General features: G+C 42.4%; 1 protein-coding gene and 1 long non-coding RNA gene across 3 annotated transcripts in view; one reads left to right on the top strand and one right to left on the bottom strand.

Moving 5' to 3' along the window:
* The window catches only part of GHR (growth hormone receptor), a 297195-nt gene that overhangs the window by 168134 nt on the left and 110789 nt on the right, over positions 1-18272 (bottom strand). The gene's annotated exons all lie outside the window — the stretch shown is intronic.
* LOC120879429 overlaps positions 17140-18272 on the top strand; it is a 29846-nt gene continuing 28713 nt past the window's right edge. Inside the window, exon 1 of the long non-coding RNA XR_005724790.1 lies at positions 17140-17252. This is a non-coding gene — a long non-coding RNA (uncharacterized LOC120879429). The remainder of the gene's footprint in view (positions 17253-18272) is intronic.

The raw sequence follows: 18272 nt of genomic DNA, 5'->3' as shown, positions 1-18272 counted from the left end.
ACCACCTACACCCTCTGATTTGCATCATGTATTTAAAAGGAAAACAGTCAAAAAGCATCCTTAGAAGTATGATGTTAACATTTTCATAAATGGGAGGAGTAAAATAACAGACTTGGGAGCTTGTAGACCTGTCACAGCCAAGTTAGGAAGAATATCAAAAGGGTGGCTTGAATTGGGCAGAAATAACTTTCCCCAAATTTCTGTTTTATTGATCTAGTGATTCTGCTCTGCAAGAAGTGAAAGAAAGAAAGTGAAGTGGCTCAGTCATGTCCAGCTCTTTGCGAATGCATGGACTATAGCCTGTCAGGCTCCTCTGCCCATGGGATTTTCCAGGCAAGAATACTGGAGTGGGTTGTCATTTCCTTCTCCAGGGGATCTTCCCAACTCAGGGATCGAACCTGGGTCTCCCGCACTACAGGCAGACTCTTTACCATCTGAGCCACCAGGGAGGCCCTGGAAAAAGTGAGGGTTGATTTAAAAAAAAACCCAACAGAAGCAGAATTGTTTATATTGCAAAACCAAGACTCCAGGTAGATAACCTAATAAATGTGTACTTTCTGAGGCTAGTGTTGATTACTAATGAAGTATTGCAAAACTGAATCTCACTGATTTCTGGTGAAGCTTTTCTAGGAACTCAGCACTGAAAAAGGAAGAGGTCCATCTAAAAGGGTATTTGAAATAATCTATTCTAATTAGCTTCAGGCATTTATTTGAACACTTTGCACCTAGAGTTCTTGTTATTATCTACTTTTTGGTGATGGTCATTTGAAAATCTGTCAGACTCAAAATGCCTTAGGTCAATTTATCTCCTTCCTATCAGTGAGGGAGAAAAAATGCACAGACATTACTGATATAACTACTCTTGCTGAATTCTCCCTTCAGGGATCTGATAGGGAATACAAGATGGGAAAGTAATTTAAATAGTTAAGGTGTGGGAGGAAAAGTCCTTTGGAAGTGGTATATATAGTAGGTCTCCATTTTTATTAAAAAAGTGTAGAGCATATATGGTGGGTATTAACACTTGAGCTAATTTAGTTACTACCAGTCAACCACTGAATATTTCAAATGTGGCTAACACAACTGAAGAATTAAATAAGCTTAGTTATACTTAATTTTGATTAAATATTTCAATTAAATATTAAGTATATATTCAGAACAGGTTGGGTATGTAAACCTTTTTCAACAGTACATTTTATAAGATTTAAGTACAGATCAAGTATATTTCAGATGAAAAGTTAGCATCTAAATTGAGATGTACTCTAAGTGTAAAATATATATGGACTTTGAAGGTTTGGTACAAAAGGATACAAAATATTTCAATAATGGTTATGTTGATTACATGTTAAAATCATATTTTTAGACTGCTGAATAAAATATTAAAACTACTATCCCCCATTTAAAATAATTTAACTATTGAGAATTAGTTAAATTACATATGTGGCTTGAATTATATTTTATATTCCTATTTGATGATATACACACTTTATGGCTTGTATGTCTGTACCTGCATTCAGAAACATTAGCCTGTTACAGGAGCACATCTGCTTTCATAACAAAAACAATACACAAAATAAAATTGTATGTTTATAGTGACATATGAAATCATAATGGTTAAGTCTTTAGAGGTCGTCCCAAATGCAGAATGATGGGGACAAAAGATTTACTGAAGACTTAGGTATGATTATATTTATGGGAGCTTTTTAGGGTGCCCACTGTGCCTTTGTTTACCTTTAGAAGTATGATAATTCACAGCGTACCTCTGAGTCATAGTCTGCTGTTGCTGCTAAGTCGCCTCAGTCATGTCCGACTCTGTGTGACCCCATAGACGGAAGCCCGCCAGGCTCCCCCGTCCTTGGGATTATCCAGGCAAGAACACTGGAGTGGGTTGCCATTTCCTTCTCCAATGAATGAAAGTGAAAAGTGAAAGTGAAGTCGCTCAGTCATGTCCGACTCTTAGCGACCCCGTGGACTGCAGCCCACCAGGCTCCTCCGTCCATGGGATTTTCCAGGCAAGAGTACTGGAGTGGGGGGCCACTGCCTTCTCCGGAGTCATAGTCAGTGGTGTACTAATATCTAACAACTGTCTCTCTGGAGTAAGGCTGATTTTAAGCTACCAAGTCACTTAACTTGGATTCACTGAATCATTGACATCACTAAACGTAGATTCCCAAGTTGGTATAAGCTGGGCCCAGCACACCACCAGCTGGGAAAGAAGATGATGTTCTCTGGACTCCAGGTGAGGCAATAGGTACAAAGATTAAACAATCTGCTGACATGGGCACAACAGGCAGGGGACAGTGCTACTGAGTGAGCCCTGGACACTCGGGTTCATCTGATGCCACCTGTTCCACGTCAGATGGCCATATGTCATTAATAATCATTGGTACTTTTCCAGGGCTATAGAAATTACTATCAAACTATCACAGATGCTATCCTTGCCCTTCAGCTACAGAGGGTGAGCTTAGGGCTTCAGTGCACAAGTTCTGGAACAGGTTCAAATTCTTGCTTTACCAAACCTCAGTTTACTCTGTGTGTATCAACACTTGTTATTTATTACACTTTCTGATACTAGTGATTAAGCAGACCATTTTATGTTTCCATGGGGTTGGGAGAGGGGCTTTCACTGTAGGTCCTGGAATGGAAGCCTAGGGATGTGGTGATGCCATCAGCACAACAGGTGAGACTCCCCTCTTCAATCAAGCACTTAAATCACACGCGTGTCCAGGGAAGGGGAAGGATCATCACCATGTAACACGTACATCTCCTAGGATAAGCAGGAATGCTGCTCACTTCTGCTTAGGTGGGAGAAGTAATCAGAATAAAAAGTGTGGGAATCAGAGATTGATTTCCCTCTTAATCACAATCTCACCTACTGTAAGAATATTATATGCTGCTGTTTACTGGATCCAGATCATCTGTTTCATGAGTTATGGATTCTTACAGCTGAAAACTGGGTAGATTAATTCTAATAATAAGATGCTTGGTTTAAAGCCAGGAATCTTCCTGTGAGAACACAGAGAAGGCAACTGGGTTACAGGAACCTGGGCTTCCACCCTTTTCTTTCTGGATGATTGAAAGAATAAGGGCCATTTCAAGACCAAATGCTTGGTGCTTCCCCTTTCCTGGTAAGCATGGGCATTCTGTTGGGAGTGGACCTTTCTTGGTGCATGGGATATCCTGTCTGAATTCAGCAGGACCCAGTGGCACTTTGCAACCCCTCAACACAATAGCTAGACTGATGGATAACCTTCAAACTCACCCAGCCTGATACATTTGGTGCATTCACTGGGCACGAGGCAGGTGTAACTCTTACATGGAAGAGAAAATCAGTCACATAGGTGGGTGCTTATTTGAAAAGTATGTTCCATTTCTTTGTATATCTTACAGTATTGCACCTACAAAGTCATTTTTTTTTCCTAAATAGAATTTGAGAAAGCAAACCTCTTACTGGATTTCTGGTTTCTCTTTCCATGAGTGGCTTCCCCCAACCCCCCAAAATCTAATTTTTATTACTGTGACAGATCACACAGAACATGGAGAATGTACTTTATTTATTTATTTTTTTGAGAATGTACTTTAAACAAAGTTGAAGATGCTGAAGTTTCTTCCAAGACTCTCAGATGGAAATACAGGCTTTGTTTTACCTAATTTATTGGAAATAGATAAGCTGTTGAAGATCTCATAGGATGAAGTCTTCAAATAACAAAAAAGATTCAGTATCTTCATGAGATATAATTTGACAATGATTTCAACCGTAACTCAGAGTATTCAAGGAGTCACTCATATACCTGGATCACATATAGAGCAAATGTTGGAAGAAACTCTTTTTTTCTTTTATCAAGTCCAAAATAGTGAAGCTGTTGTTTCAGGGTAAACAAGTTGGGAAACCAAGAGTGAGGCAATATGCTCTCCTGGGAAATACATGGCTAGAAAAGGAGTCAGCAATCCTGTGCCCTGGACGCAGCCCTACATTGCCCGATGTGATGGCTCAGGCAGTAAGTTCATCACTGCGGGGCCTGTCTCCTCACCTACATACCATACCAGGCTTCTGGGATGTACCAAACCCCGTGCTGTGCAATGTAATAAACAGCTGTCAAGTACAGAGGGTTCCTCCTGTCCTGAAGTTGCCAGGCTCCTTGTCTTTCTCGTCCTTTAGCTGTGAGCAACCGGGAGGCCACAGCTGTGTGTCACTCACGCTTTTATCCCCAACAACTAGCCCCGGATCCCACAGAGTAGATGCCCCTTCCAAAATCTGCCAATGAATAAATGTGCCAAGTACCTTATTATTTCATTCATTCCTTGCAAAAGATCCTCATTTTAAAATAGAGAAAACAAAAGTTTAGAGATGCTTTGAGAAGTTAAGGGAATCCCACAACCTCAGACGGAATACTTCCAGGTATGGATTGGAACCTTCTCCAAGGCCTGCCATTGCCGTTCATGCTTCTTTGAAAATACTAAGCCAGGCCAACTAAACACATAAGTAGGGTACCAGTGAGGCAGGCCATACTTCAGAGAGCAAGAGAAAGAGAGGAAAGTCCAGATTTAAATCATGGACAGGGACAGGCACTATAGTATTTCCAGTACCGAGGGCCTGTCAAGGATGGTGATAACTCATAAGTGCTGATGTAGTTTCTTTAGGAGAAGGATATTTATCTCTATGTCTCAGAGATTCCAAGAGCACCTGGTCTACTTTTAGGTACATTACTTAAGAGCTATGTGGTGTGCCCTTTCCATGACATGAGGGCATCACCCGCCTCTTTGGAGCCTATATTATAAATAGAAAGAAGTCTATTTGGCCAGACTGACTGGCTGCCAGATAGATGGCAAACATAGGGCAGATCAATGTCACATCTCATTGCCAGGAAGTTTACAATACACCATTTCACTCTTCAGATCACGGAAGGTGTAATAGCTTGATGTGGACCACCCGTTGTTAATAGCTTTAGTAGAAAATACTCCCCAAAGAAAATGCAACTTGTTACCGAAATATAATGCCAGCCACAAATGCCTGCTGTCTGTATAATTTTAAATTTCCTAGTAACCACATTAAGAGTAAGACATAGATAAATTTTAATTATATATCCTAATTAACCCAATATATCCAAAATATCATCACTTCATCATGTAGTAAATAGGAGAAGTATTGAGATATTTTATGCACTTTTCTTTTCCCGTACTGAGTCTTTGAATCTGGTGTGTATTTCACACTCACAGCACATGGCAACTGGCACCAGTCACATTAAAAGTGTTGAAGAGCTGCAGGCAGTGAGTGGCCACTGCACTGGATGGTGCAGTTCTGAGACTCTGAGACTGGGGAGGTCTATGTGCCCAGCCCCTGGCTACTGTAGGATGTATCTGTGTAGACCAAATTGCTGAGAAGGGACTTTTAAACATATTTGGCAAGGTCCAATAATTTCTTAAGGTCCTAGAAAGAGTTTTTCTACTGACGCGAGAAGCAGGCTTTTATAGACCGTAACACTCATTTTGCATATAATTACTGAGCACTGAACTCTACAAATAATTAAACCATAAGGCCAGAAACAGATCTGTCACTAGGTATGGGACTTTAAGTAAATCATTTCACACCCTTAGCCTCTTTATTTCCAAAAGAGTATGTTGGGAGCATATCAATAGTTCTTAGCCTTGACTGTATATTAGACCTTACAAACAAATGCCCTGGCTTTACCATAGTACCAAAGGTAAATGGGAAATTTGGCTTCCCAGGTGGCAGAGTGGTAAAAGAATCCACCTGCCAATGCAGGAGATCCCTGGTGGGAGAGATTCCCTGGAGTAGGAAATGGCAACCCACTTCAGTAATTTTGCCTGAAAAATTCCATGAACAGGGGAGTCTGGTGGGCTACAGTCCATAGGGTTGCAAAGAATCAGATACAACTGAGCATGCGTGAGCAAACTGAAAATCAATGACCTATTGCAAGTCAAACGTGCTATGATTTTGAAGTCTGTGAAAATAGAGTCCAGCTGTTCCAAGCAGCCTCTATGGGTGCTGCTTGAGGGGTGGGGGGGCGGGGGGTGAGGGGGAGGGTGAGGGGGAGAGTAAAACATCATTCTCCCCCATTCAGCTGACCAATAAACATATTTTAAAACAATAACACAGAACCCTATAAGCCAAGGGGTTTAAATGCTGAAATATGAAAAGTAGGATCAGAAAATATTAAACAATGAAACTGCAAAAGAAAGAACAGGTGTAAACAGATGAGACCAGTCATCCACAGATATTTGATCACTCCAACAATGACGTAACATGATTTTAAAGTGTTGCTGATGAGACTGAATAGGCAGAATGCTAAAGAGTTTCCCCAGTCCCCCAAAGACAATCATTTCTGGTTATTCTACCATTAATCGAGGTACTGTGCTGGTGAGACTTCATAGATGTTATTAAAGTTACAAATCAACTGACTTTAAAATAGGGAGACTATTCTGGATTGTCTGGGTGATTTACATTTAATCACATTAGTCTGTAAGACCAGGAGAGGAAGTTAACCAGTGAGATGCGGCAGAAGGGGAAGTCAGAGAGGTTAGAAACTTGAGAGGGACTTGCCCTGCATTACCAGAGGGGCCATACAGCATGAGGTGCAATGCAGGCAGCCTCGAGGAGCAAAAATGGTCTCCTAGCTGACAATCAACAAGGAAATGGGGACGACAGTTCTGCAATGGCCACAAACTGAATTTGGTCAATAACGTGAATGAAGTTGGAAGCAAATTCATGCCTAGGACATCCCAAAGGTAATGCAGCTCTAATGACAGCTGATTTCAGCCTTGTGAACTCTGAGCAGAGAATCCAGTTGCACCAGCCTATGTCCAGACTTCTCACTTACAGAACTGTGAGTTAACAAATGGGTTTTTATAAAGTCACTCAATTTATGGTAATTTGTTTTAGAAGCAATAGAAAACAAACACGGTCTTTAAAAGTCTATTTTAGAGCCTGAGGTTGACATCCTAAACATTAGTCAGGAAGACAACTATCAAGCCGTGATGGAAACACAGCCAGAAGGAGAGGAGATTTTTACAAGAGCACAGAATTTTGGAGGCAGAAGGAGCTCTAGAGATAATCCAGTCTAATCAATTAATAATTGATGAAGAACCCTGAAAAAAATTAGTGAATAATTTATGGCTTTGTCTCGCCCAACTATTCAGGACCAACAAGAATGTCCTAATACAGAGACAGGTACAAGAATCTTCCTTTCAGAGCCTGCTGATGCTCTCTTGAGGCCACCCAGTCCTCTCCATTCTAACTCTACAATTGCCAAATGACCTGCCGATTCTTGTCTTGTTTTCTGGATTCTCTCTGGAAAATTAATACAATAACAAGCTGAAATGAAATTGCTTCACAGCTGACATGGAAAACAAACAAATGTATTGACATTCATCTCATGAGGCTGGCCAGTGTAAGTTGGGCGCCTAGAATCCAATCATCTCTGGGTCAGTTGATGCAATTCATTGTTAGAACATATCAATCTGGACATGAGTTGATCAGCTGATTCCAGAGAAAGCCTGAGAGATCCCATCTAAATTAGTTTGCTGGCCTTGCTTCTCATTTTAACCTCATGTCAGACAGGAAATTAAAAAACTGTCAATGAAAAGACAAATCAAAATCAAGGTCAAAATCTATGAAAGAATGGAGTCGGGAGAAGATAAGGACAAGGCGTATGTGTTTATGGAGGAAAAGGTCTTATGGAAGGGAGGACAGGCTATCTTTGTAACATGTCCTTGTAAATCTAACATCTTGGCTCAGGAGAGCTTGTTTTCAGGACTCCTGAATGGAATGTTCATTTTCCAGGAGCCTTATTTTTACCATCCCATGGGACCACCACAGCATGACTCAGGAAACTTAGCTCAATGATCTGGTCATGTCTCTCCTAAATCAGTTGGCTAGTGAATGAAGCTGGAACAAGTGGGCTGAGCCAAAGTCTGAATGGCTATTAATTCAAGAAGATGTCCTCCTATCAAGAAATCAGAGGAACAGACACTAAAACACTTTTCATCACAATCTGAGAGAAATCAGTTATTTCACATCTTGGAGAGCAGTAATAAAACATTCATCTTCCCATCAAACTGAAAAGTGATTTTCACTTTCAATCACTTGTGATCATCTGATCAGTCAAAACTTTACTTCCAAATGGGGATGAAAAGCTACAGGGAATCCCACTGTGGCAGTTTACACAGCTGCTGCTGCTGTAAGTTGCTTCAGTCATGTCTGACTCTGTGTGACTCCAGAGATGGCAGCCCACCAGGCTCCCCCATCCCTGGGATTCTCCAGGCAAGAACACTGGAGTGGGTTGCCATTTCCTTCTCCAATGCACGGAAGTGAAAAGTGAAGTGAAGTTGCTCAGTTGTGTCCGCCTCTTAGCGACCCCATGGACTGCAGCCTACAAGGCTCCTCCGTCCATTGGATTTTCCAGGCAAGAGTGCTGGAGAGGGTTGCCATTGCCTTCTCCGAGTTTACACAGAGCATCATGTAAATGTTGAACCAGAGGGCAGGTGCCCTAGACAAAAGGAAACAGTCACTGGGATGCCCATAAGCCTCTGAAATCAGTCCTGTCCAAATTGAATGAACTCAGCATTTCCTACCCGCCCCCAGCTTCCCACCTAACAAGAAACAGCTTCATCTCATACATTTTCTAACTTGCTTAATGAAGTTATGGCTCCCACATTAGCTGAACTATCAAGAGATAACTTGGTTACTCCATATACACCATGTGTAACTTGTCACCATAAGGGGGTGATTCTACCTCAGAATTCTCTCTGGCATGTAGCGCCTCCTCCCTCAAGGCCTGCCACACTTTTTTAGACTTAAAACAGCTGCTGTCATGGTCTCTCTTCCTTTACCTTCAAGGCTGCTGCTGGACAAACCAAAAATTTACCTATTCTTCAAAATCAGGCTCCAATATCACTATCTCCATGAAGCTTCCACACTCTCCTGAGACAACCTTTCATCCCTCTACTATAAAATGTGCCCTGACACAGAAGTCACGAGATAACAAACCCGTGTGTGGAATGAATGAGTTCTCAGTGCCTGTGTTGTTATAAGTTTCCTCAGGGCAAGATGCTGTAGAAGGCGATGGCACCCAACTCCAGTCCTCTTGCCTGGAAAATCCCATGGACGGAGGAGCCTGGTAGGCTGCAGTCCATGGCGTCGCTAAGAGTTGGACACGACTGAAGTGGCTTAGCAGCAGCAGCAGGGCAAGACACAGACTTTCCCCTCATCTATTTATCACTCTGCTATAGGAGTTAGTTTGGGTGAAAGAGAGCAGAGGGTACTTGGGAGGTTAGGGGATGGGCCTAGGGCTGATCTTTGGGCAGCCAGAATATCGCCTGAGGATGCTGGATATAAGTGCAAGAGAATTTCACCAAGGCACAGAAGGTCATAGTTACTCAAAATTCTGCCCAACATCGACCTGAATGGCTGGCTGCTTATGCCAGAGGAAAGGCTTCACTGCTCCTCTGGAAGGAGGCAGACCTCACAGGTCAGTCTTCCCCATCAGTGTCTTACCTTAGTCCCCTCAGAATTCACAGCCAATCTCCTCTCTACTTTTATAGGAGGGACAAGCAGAAAAAGTCAAGAGAAAAAGAAGGAAGTCGGGTGCAGGGGGCTTCCTGCTCCCCTTTTACCATTGGCACAGGATGGAGCACAAATCACAATTCCTTTTTTTCTTTGGAAATTATTTCCCATGCTCACTAGATTATATTCTTTAAACTACAACTTCATTTAAGGAAACGGGTTTACTAGTTTCTCTAGAAAAAAAAAAAATGTCTGGAAGCCTAGCATTAGTGATGGTGGCAGTTGGGAAGATGACTGGGGAGATGGTATCACAATTAGAGAGCTTAGGGGCTGAATGAGGCCCTAAGGACCATGCTACGGTAAAGGTCTCACTTCACAGATGAGGTAAGCAAAGCCCAAAGGGATTAAGTGACGAGTACAAGACCCCACTGCTGTTCACAGCCGAGCAGCACCCAGGCCTCTCGCCCCCAGTCCAGCGGGCTTTTCAGTACTTCACCTTGTCTTCACCATGTTGCTCTATTTTCAAGGAACAAAGTCAGTTTACCCTCAGGCTCACATGTGCTATCACATATAATATCATGAATCATTAGGCATTCACCACAAACAAGTCCTAACAAGTGTGGAGGTGAGATGAGCCAAGCTCTCCTGGCCTTTCCCAGCTCCATAGTGAGCTGCCCTAGCCACTTTCTGTGAGTTAAGACAAGAGCCCTGGAACAACCCAGGAATGAAATCTACTCATAGCCAGCCCTCAGGACTGCAGCAAACTGAGCCTGAAGTTCCGAGAATAATCTTGATCAGCACTTTGCAAAAATCTGTTCTCCACACTGACACCACACAGCTCTCCTTCCAAGTGCAGCTCGGCAGCCTGGTTCACTTTATCTAGTAACAGTGATAAACCCTTAGCAAGGTCCTTCCAAGCCTGTGTGATCTCACCTGGACTCCTATTTTCCATGTCCATCTTCCACCCCTTGCCCAAACCTCCCTCTTACGGAGGAACCTTCTCAGAAGGCTTCAGGCTATTCACATCTTCACCCCTGTGTACCTTCCACCCTGTTCCTACTTCATTCATCCCAGGTACTCCTTCCCCAAACCTCAGCTTAAGGTCAGTTCAACTTAAATACATTTCTAGCAACAACCCCCAACTCCCTACCAGGAGAAGTTAGGTGCCTCTCCTCTATCCTTGCCAAACCTCCACCATAGCATCCTGAGATGCCCACTACTTTCTTTTCTCTCCCCTGAGGGTCATCTCTGTATCCCCCACTGTCTTGAAATACCTAACACACTCAGCTTGAAATGAATCATTGCAGAAATGAATAGATTCCCCTGGACTTTAAAATAGATGTTTTTAAGGGCGTAGGAGCACATCCTTCCGTTGAAAGTTCAGCGGAATGCTTTTCAATGAGATAAAATAAGTGGCATTTCCCACCATATAAGGCACGATGCGCGTGTGTGTTAGTCACTCATTCGTGTCTGACTCTTTGTGACCCCATGGACTATAGCCCTCCAGGCTCCCCCAGGCAAGAATCCTGGAGTTGGTAGCCATTCCCTTCTCCAGCAGCTCTTCCTGACCCAGGGATCGAACCCAGGTCTCCTGCATTGCAGGCAGATTCTTTATTGCCTGAGACACGAAGGAAGTCCATGGCATAACAGGACAGCTCTAATCAGGCATGCAGGTAGGAACCTGAGACATCAAAGTAAACCAGCCAATGGGTACAGCTAGCAGTACAAAAAAACTACATCTTATTTTCCTCTTCGTCAATAATGTGGACCATCCCTAAGACTGTAGGAAACCTGGCAGAAAATGCAAAACAAATATGCAATTGTGGTGGCACTTCTTCATGACACTCCTCTAAAATATAAACTGACTGCTGAAATGTAAAACATGAACCACAATTATAACCCCGAAATGTCTCCTGAGTGCCAATTATTATTTTTGTTGACTTTCTCAAAATGTATCAGCTTCTTAAACACACAGAAAACTAGCCTTTCATTCACAGAATAAACTTCAGAGACCTAAATTATAATGGTCATTGGACAGGGAGGAAGGCAGTCTGAGGTTTTGCCTAACTGGAATATTTTAAAGGCTGCTGGACAGGAGAAAGAAGTTTCATTCAGAGTAGAAGGAGAAGAGTGGAAGAGGAGGGCAAGGAGGGAGGGAGGAATAAAGCCAGAAGAGGGAAGAGCAAGGTGGGAGGAGAGGAAAAGCAACTGACTAAGTCAAGTGCAAAAGCAAGTTTTTTTTTTTTTTTTTTTTTTTAAAGACTTGACTCTCACCCTTTTAAGCAAAGTGAACAAGAAGGGAAATACTAACCAATAGTCCGGCAGACACTCCTGAAACAGAGGCTGGATTTTCGTATGGTTTCCTCCAGGCTTTATGGCAAGGACGTTTAAATTTCCTTATTCAGTCAGTCATGCATGGAAGCAGACCGCACTATGCTAATTTGGTTAAGATTTGGCAAACAGTGTAGGGTTGGAGGAGGAATATGGTGAACGTTTCTTGGTCACCGCTTGGCAGTAGATTCTTGGTCTTGCTGCCTTCCTATATAAACCTTCCCCAAATCCTCCCCAAATCAATTACATTTTCTCTCTCTTCCTCCCTCCCAATCACACACACACACACAACCTGGTACCAGAAAAGATTAGAACACACAACCCATTGCCTCACATAACGCACCCCCCCGACCTTTGCCCAGGGCTGGGTTCTGCCAACTGAAGTGAAGGCCAGGCCTGGGTTGGAGTCTCACGAGGCTCATCAGGATGGAGCCAGCCAGATCAACTGAGAAGGCCATGTATTAGAATTTGACAAAGATCATAAGCCGGAGGGGCTGAAGACAGTGAGAGTTATCTGAATCTAATTCCACAAAGGAGTTCAAGAAGGGAAGCTCCAGGAGGGCAGAGGTGCTGGAATCTCCATGAAAGATCCCAAGAACCCAGAGTATAGAAAGTGAAATATTTGTTAAATGAAGGGTAAGCAATTAAATTTTAAAACATTAGTGCCCATTGGAGATCCCAACATACTTAAAGTTCCATGTTTAATTATAGTATCTATCAGTGGCTATTATCTGGAACTTCACCAGATTTCTTGTAGCCTCCTCACCAGTTAGAACAATCACAATGATTCCCACTAGTGAGTGTGGGTTGAGCTGCTGTGCATGCAAAGCTTTGCTGTTAGTTATTCAGTCATGTCTAATTCTGCGAACCCAAGGGCTGTAGCCTGCCAGGCTCCTTTGTCCACGGGGTTTCCCAGGCAAGAACACTGCAGTGGGTTGCGGTTTCCTTCTCCAGGAGATCTTCCTGACTCAGGGAATGAACCTGTGTCTCCTGCACTGGCAGGTGGATTCTTTACTAGTCAGCCATCAGGGAAGCCTGCATGCAAAGCTATGTGAGTATTATTCTTATATGACCGATGGTCCTGTCCACGCTCCCAATACAAGACTATTCATCCTCCTACAGTGTTGGTGGGAATGTAAATTGGCATAATCACTATGGAAAAAAGTATAGAGGTTCCTTAAAAAAGTAAAACTAGAGTTACCATATGACCCTGCAATCTCACTCTTGGGCATATATCCAGAGAAAAACATGATCTGAGAGGATACATGCACCCCAATGTTCATTACAGTATTGTTTACAACAGCCAAGACCTGAAAGTAACCTGAATGTCCATTGACAGCAGAAAGGTTAAAGAAGATGTGGTATGTATATATAAACACACACACACACTGGGATATTACTCGGCCATTAAAAAGAATGAAATAATGTCATCTGCAGCAACACGGATGCACCTAGAGATTGTCATACTGAGTGAGGTAAGTCAGATAGAGAAGAAGAAATATTGTATGACATCCCTTATATGTGGAAACTAAAAAGAAATGATACAAATGAACTTACTTACGAAACAGAAACAGACTCACAGATTTAGAGAATGAATTTATGGTTGCTGGGAGGAAAGCTGGAGGGAGAGATAGTTAGGGTTTTGGGGATGGACATGAACACACCTCTATATTTAAAATGGACATGAACAAGGATCTACTATACAGCACGTGGAATTCTGCTCAGTGTTATGTGGCAGCCTGGATGGGAGGGGAGTTTGGGGAAACACAGATACATATGCATGTATGGCTGAGTCCCTTTGCTGTTTACCTGAAACAATCACAACATTGTTAATTAGCTATATCTCATCCAATACAAAACAAAAAGTTTTAAAAAATAATATATTGAAAGAAAGACTGTTCATGATTGATGAGTAAGCTGAAATTATTAGCAAGGCCTTTTACTGTTTAAAATACTCCTGCTTGGCTGGCTTTCCTGTGTGTGTGTGTGTGTGTGTGTGTGTGTGTGTGTGTGTGCAATAGACAAATCTGTGGCATGTGACACATACAAGGCCATTTAATATAAGGAACCTCACAGGGAATCCTCAAGCTGGAATCAAGATTGCTGGGAGAAATAGCAACCTCAAATATACAGATGATACCACCGTAATGGCAGCAAGTGAAGAGTAACTAAAGAGCCTCTTGATGAGGGTGAAAGAAGAGAGTGAAAAAGCTGTCTTAAAACTCAGCATTCTTAAAACTAAGGTCATGGAATCTGGTCCCATCACTTCATGGCAAATAGAAGGGGAAAAAGTAGAAGCAGTGACAGATTTTCCTGGGCTCAAAAATCACTGTGGATAGTGACTACAGCCATGACATTAAAAGATGCTTGCTCCTTAGAAGGAAAGCTATGACAAACCTAGACATGTATTCAAAAGCAGAGACATCACTTTGCTGACAAAGGTCTGTAAAGTCAAAGCTATGGTTTTTCCAGTGGTCATATATAGATGTGAGAGTTGGATCATAAAGAAGGCTGGGCTTGGAAGAATTGATGCTTTTGAACTGTGGTGCTAGATAAGATTCTTGGGAGTCCCTTGGACAGCAAGGAGATCAAACCAGTCAGTCCTAAAGGAAATCAACTCTGAATATTCATTGGAAGGACTGATGCTGAAGCTGAAGCTCCAACACTTTGGCCACCTGATGTGAAGGGCTGACTCACTGGAAAAGACCCTGATGCTGGGAAAGACTGAGGGCAGGAGGAGAAGGAGATGGCAGAGGATGAGAAGGTTGGATGGCATCACCGACTCAATGGACATGAATTTGAACAAATTCTGGGAGTCAGTGAAGGACAGGGAAGCCTGGCGTGCTGCAGTCCATGGGGTTGCAAAGAGTCAGACACCACTTAGCCACTGAACAACAAAAACCTTACAGGGAAATGTTCATTCGAATAGATTAGTTGACAATGACTAGATTTGAGACTCCCTGACGGTGAGCTGGTGGACTGTGAGTTCATTTACTCTGAATGATATTTTGGAAGAGTAGAAACAGCCCTTCTGACAGATGTTTCCAAAGTCAGACTCAGGAGTCCATGAGTCCTCATCTCCAAACCCTGTCTTCCTCCAGAGTCTTCAATGCAAGCCAGAAATCTAGGGGTTACCTTCTCTACCTCTTCTGCTCCCATTTCATCTGTCAACTTTAGCTCTTCAGCATCTTTTGAATCATTCCATCCCCTTTATCCTCTCCATTGCTACCACCAAGTCCTAGCCATGATCTCTCATTGAGACTTTAGGAATGGCCTCGTAACACCCACGAGGAGCCTCAGGCTCCCTCCAATCCATTTTTCAATGGAAAAATTATGTTTTGAAACAAATATGATCATGGTATCCCTGTGAACAAAACATTCAACTGATTTTCCTTGTTCATACAATTAATATAACCCATCATGTGAGTTAATAGTTAGTTATCCCCAACATTCACTCTCTCCACTTTCAATTAGTAATAGAACCCAGTAAGAGAGCGCCTGTCACAGCCAACCTTGCAGCCACCTCTGGTCACACTAAGACTCACTTCTGGCTTCCGGATGTCAGAAGTGGCAGAAACATCTTTCAGGAAATGTATGTCCCTTTCACTTTTCCTTCTCCACTCCCACTGGCTTGATAGGCTGCATCAGCAAACGCAGGGATGAAGGCATCTACCTCTGTGGAAGATTTCTGGACCTCATTATGAAGTGGGAAGGTCTTCCCAGATGGCACTGGTGGTAAAGAACCCACCTACAATAGGAGAAACAGGAGACAAAAGTTTGATCCTTGGGTCCGGAAGATCTCCTGGAGGAGGAGCTGACAACCCACTCCAGTATTCTTGCCGGGAAAATCCCAGGGAGAGAGGAGACTGGTGGGCTACAGTCAATGGGGTTGCAAAGAGTCGGACAGGACTGAGCGATTGAGCATACATACATGCTTGAAGTTGGATCTCAGACAATAAGGGTTTAAGTACTCATAAAGGACTAACTAGTCAGTGGTTTTTTGACCAGCCAGTCGAGGTCTTTCTAGCTTATTCTTGAAAGAAAAAATTTTATTCACTGTATTTTTCAGGTTCAACTGAAAAGAAGTGGGAAAGAAAAATCAAGACATCTAAAAGCATAAGCTTTCCTTGGTGGCTCAGAAGATAAAGAATCTGTCTGCAATGCCGGAGACCTGGCTTCCAATCCCTGGGTTGGGAAGATCCCCTGGAGAAGGAAATGGCAACCCACTCCAGTATTCTCACCTGGAGAAACCCATGGACAGAGGAGCCTGGTGGGCTACAGCCCACAGGGTCGCAAAGAGTCAGACACAACTGAAGTGACTTAGCACACACGCATGTAAAAGCATAAGCTGAAATTTCATCCTCAATATGTATAAAGAAAGAAACTTGACAGGAGCACGTGGCAGTCTGACATGAATTGTTTTCATGGGGCCTTAAGAGACACCCCTTCCATTTCTATGAGAGAATTATGAATTCTAGTGCACTCACTAAAACCAAAAGTATTTAGAAATGAGTAGCTTTATTAGCAGCAGCAGCTTTATTTATAGTATTAGGGCCCACAGTAACGACCATCATCAACAGACAGAAATAATATTTTGGTCTTTAAAGAAAACAGGGGACACTCTGCCCAACCTTATCCCAAACAAAATTAGCAAACCTCAAGTTACTAGGGGATTTATTGACTAAATAAAATCTGGCAGTAAATAATGGCCATATAAAGAGTAGGGAAGTATGGGGCCTTAGGAACATGATCTTTCTAAGTTTTTGCACCCAGTCCCCCTAGACTAAGCTGCATCCAAACATGAGGTTTTCTGTTTCAAGGCAAATTTTATTTGTATATACTTCAAATTTAGATATTTATATCAAGAACAAGAGCTAAATCAAGAGTAGGGGTAAAAAAAAAAGTAGGGGTACATGATGTGAATTTGCAAAGCGATCATTTTCCCCAGAACCAGTTTGGGTTTTTTTCCCATGGTTATAAACATACAATACTTATTTTTGTAGAAATTTGGTAAGAATTAATATAATGTAAAACAAATTTTAGATTCCTTTTCTGTCACTCTCCTTCTAATAGCTTCAAAAACAAAGGTTGAAAACAGACCCCATACCAAAAATTTGTTTATTTTTCTTTTTCCATTTAACATTAGTGTCTCAAGCATCTGCCAATTAGATTACCACTTTTTCTAGGAAATGCAGCTTTTAGCAATTCTTTGTTGATTTAAATGAAATCAACCTGGCTCAGCCTGTATTGACTGATTAGACTGAGGATGAAATTCCAATATTAAGGGCAGATCAGTAAGAAATGATTGAAAGTAAATGTTGGATGACCCAGGCAGACTATCAGCTTGGAGAAGTAACAAGAGGAGAGAGAGCTTGAGGACATCAGGAAGCATCCATGAAAGGTACACGAGGTAGTGAGAGGGAGATAGAGGGAGATACAGAACGATGACTGGGCATCTGCATAGAAATCTGGTATCTTTACAGTAAGTCCCCAAGGTATGGAGTTACATGGAAACACCCTCTCCCTTGCTGCCTGAAAAAGTATAATCTCCACCTATTCCAAACCAAGGGCTTCCCAGGTGGTGTTAGTGTTAAAGAACCTGCCTGCCAATGCAGGAGACATTAGAGATGCAGGTGCAATCCCTGGATCAGGAAGATCTCCTGCAGGAGGACACGGCAACCCACTCCAATATCCTTGTCGGGAGAATCCCATGGGCAGAGGAGCCTGGGGGCTACAGTCCATAGAGTTGCAAAGAGTCAGACACCACTGAAGTAAGTTAGCACACATCCTAAACCAAAATAAAAAATGAACATAAATGGTTGTATGAATCAATATTTTTTCATATTCCTATTCAGGTATGAGTACTCTTTAAACTGAGCCATAACCTATAATTAAGCTGTGGAGTCAATTTAGTGTCTCAACCAGCTTTGTCAATTTGTTTAAATGGATGGGATGGAATGATGCTATGGAACAAATATTTGTGCCCCCTGACACCCAAATTCATATGTTGAATTGGACATGCAGAGTCCTGAGGTGATTAGATCATGAGGGTAGAGCCCTCAGGAGCAGGATCAGGGCCCTTATAAAAGTGGTTCCAGAGAGCCTGCGCCACCTTTCTGCCATGTGAGGACATAGCAAAAAGACAGCTGTTTGTGAACCAGTAGTGAGTGCTCCTCAGACACTGAATCTGCTGGTGCCTTGATCATAGACTTCCCAGCGTCCGGAACTGTGAGAAATAAACTTCTGTTATTTATAAGCCATTCAGTTTATGGTACTTCTGTTATAGAAGCCCAAACAGACTCATAAGACAAATGGAATGGAATGGTGGTTTCTTCACATGAAATTTTTTTTTTTTAATGTGTGTGTATAACTATTGGCTCACTATGAAGACCTGATTATTTCTTACTGTGGACAGTAGTCA

The sequence above is a fragment of the Oryx dammah genome, unplaced genomic scaffold (genome assembly GCF_014754425.2).
Source record: "Oryx dammah isolate SB20612 unplaced genomic scaffold, SCBI_Odam_1.1 HiC_scaffold_20, whole genome shotgun sequence".
Lineage (NCBI taxonomy): Eukaryota > Metazoa > Chordata > Mammalia > Artiodactyla > Bovidae > Oryx > Oryx dammah.
The sequence above is the reverse complement of the archived record's forward strand: the minus strand, read 5'-3'. Positions and strand labels throughout refer to the sequence as shown.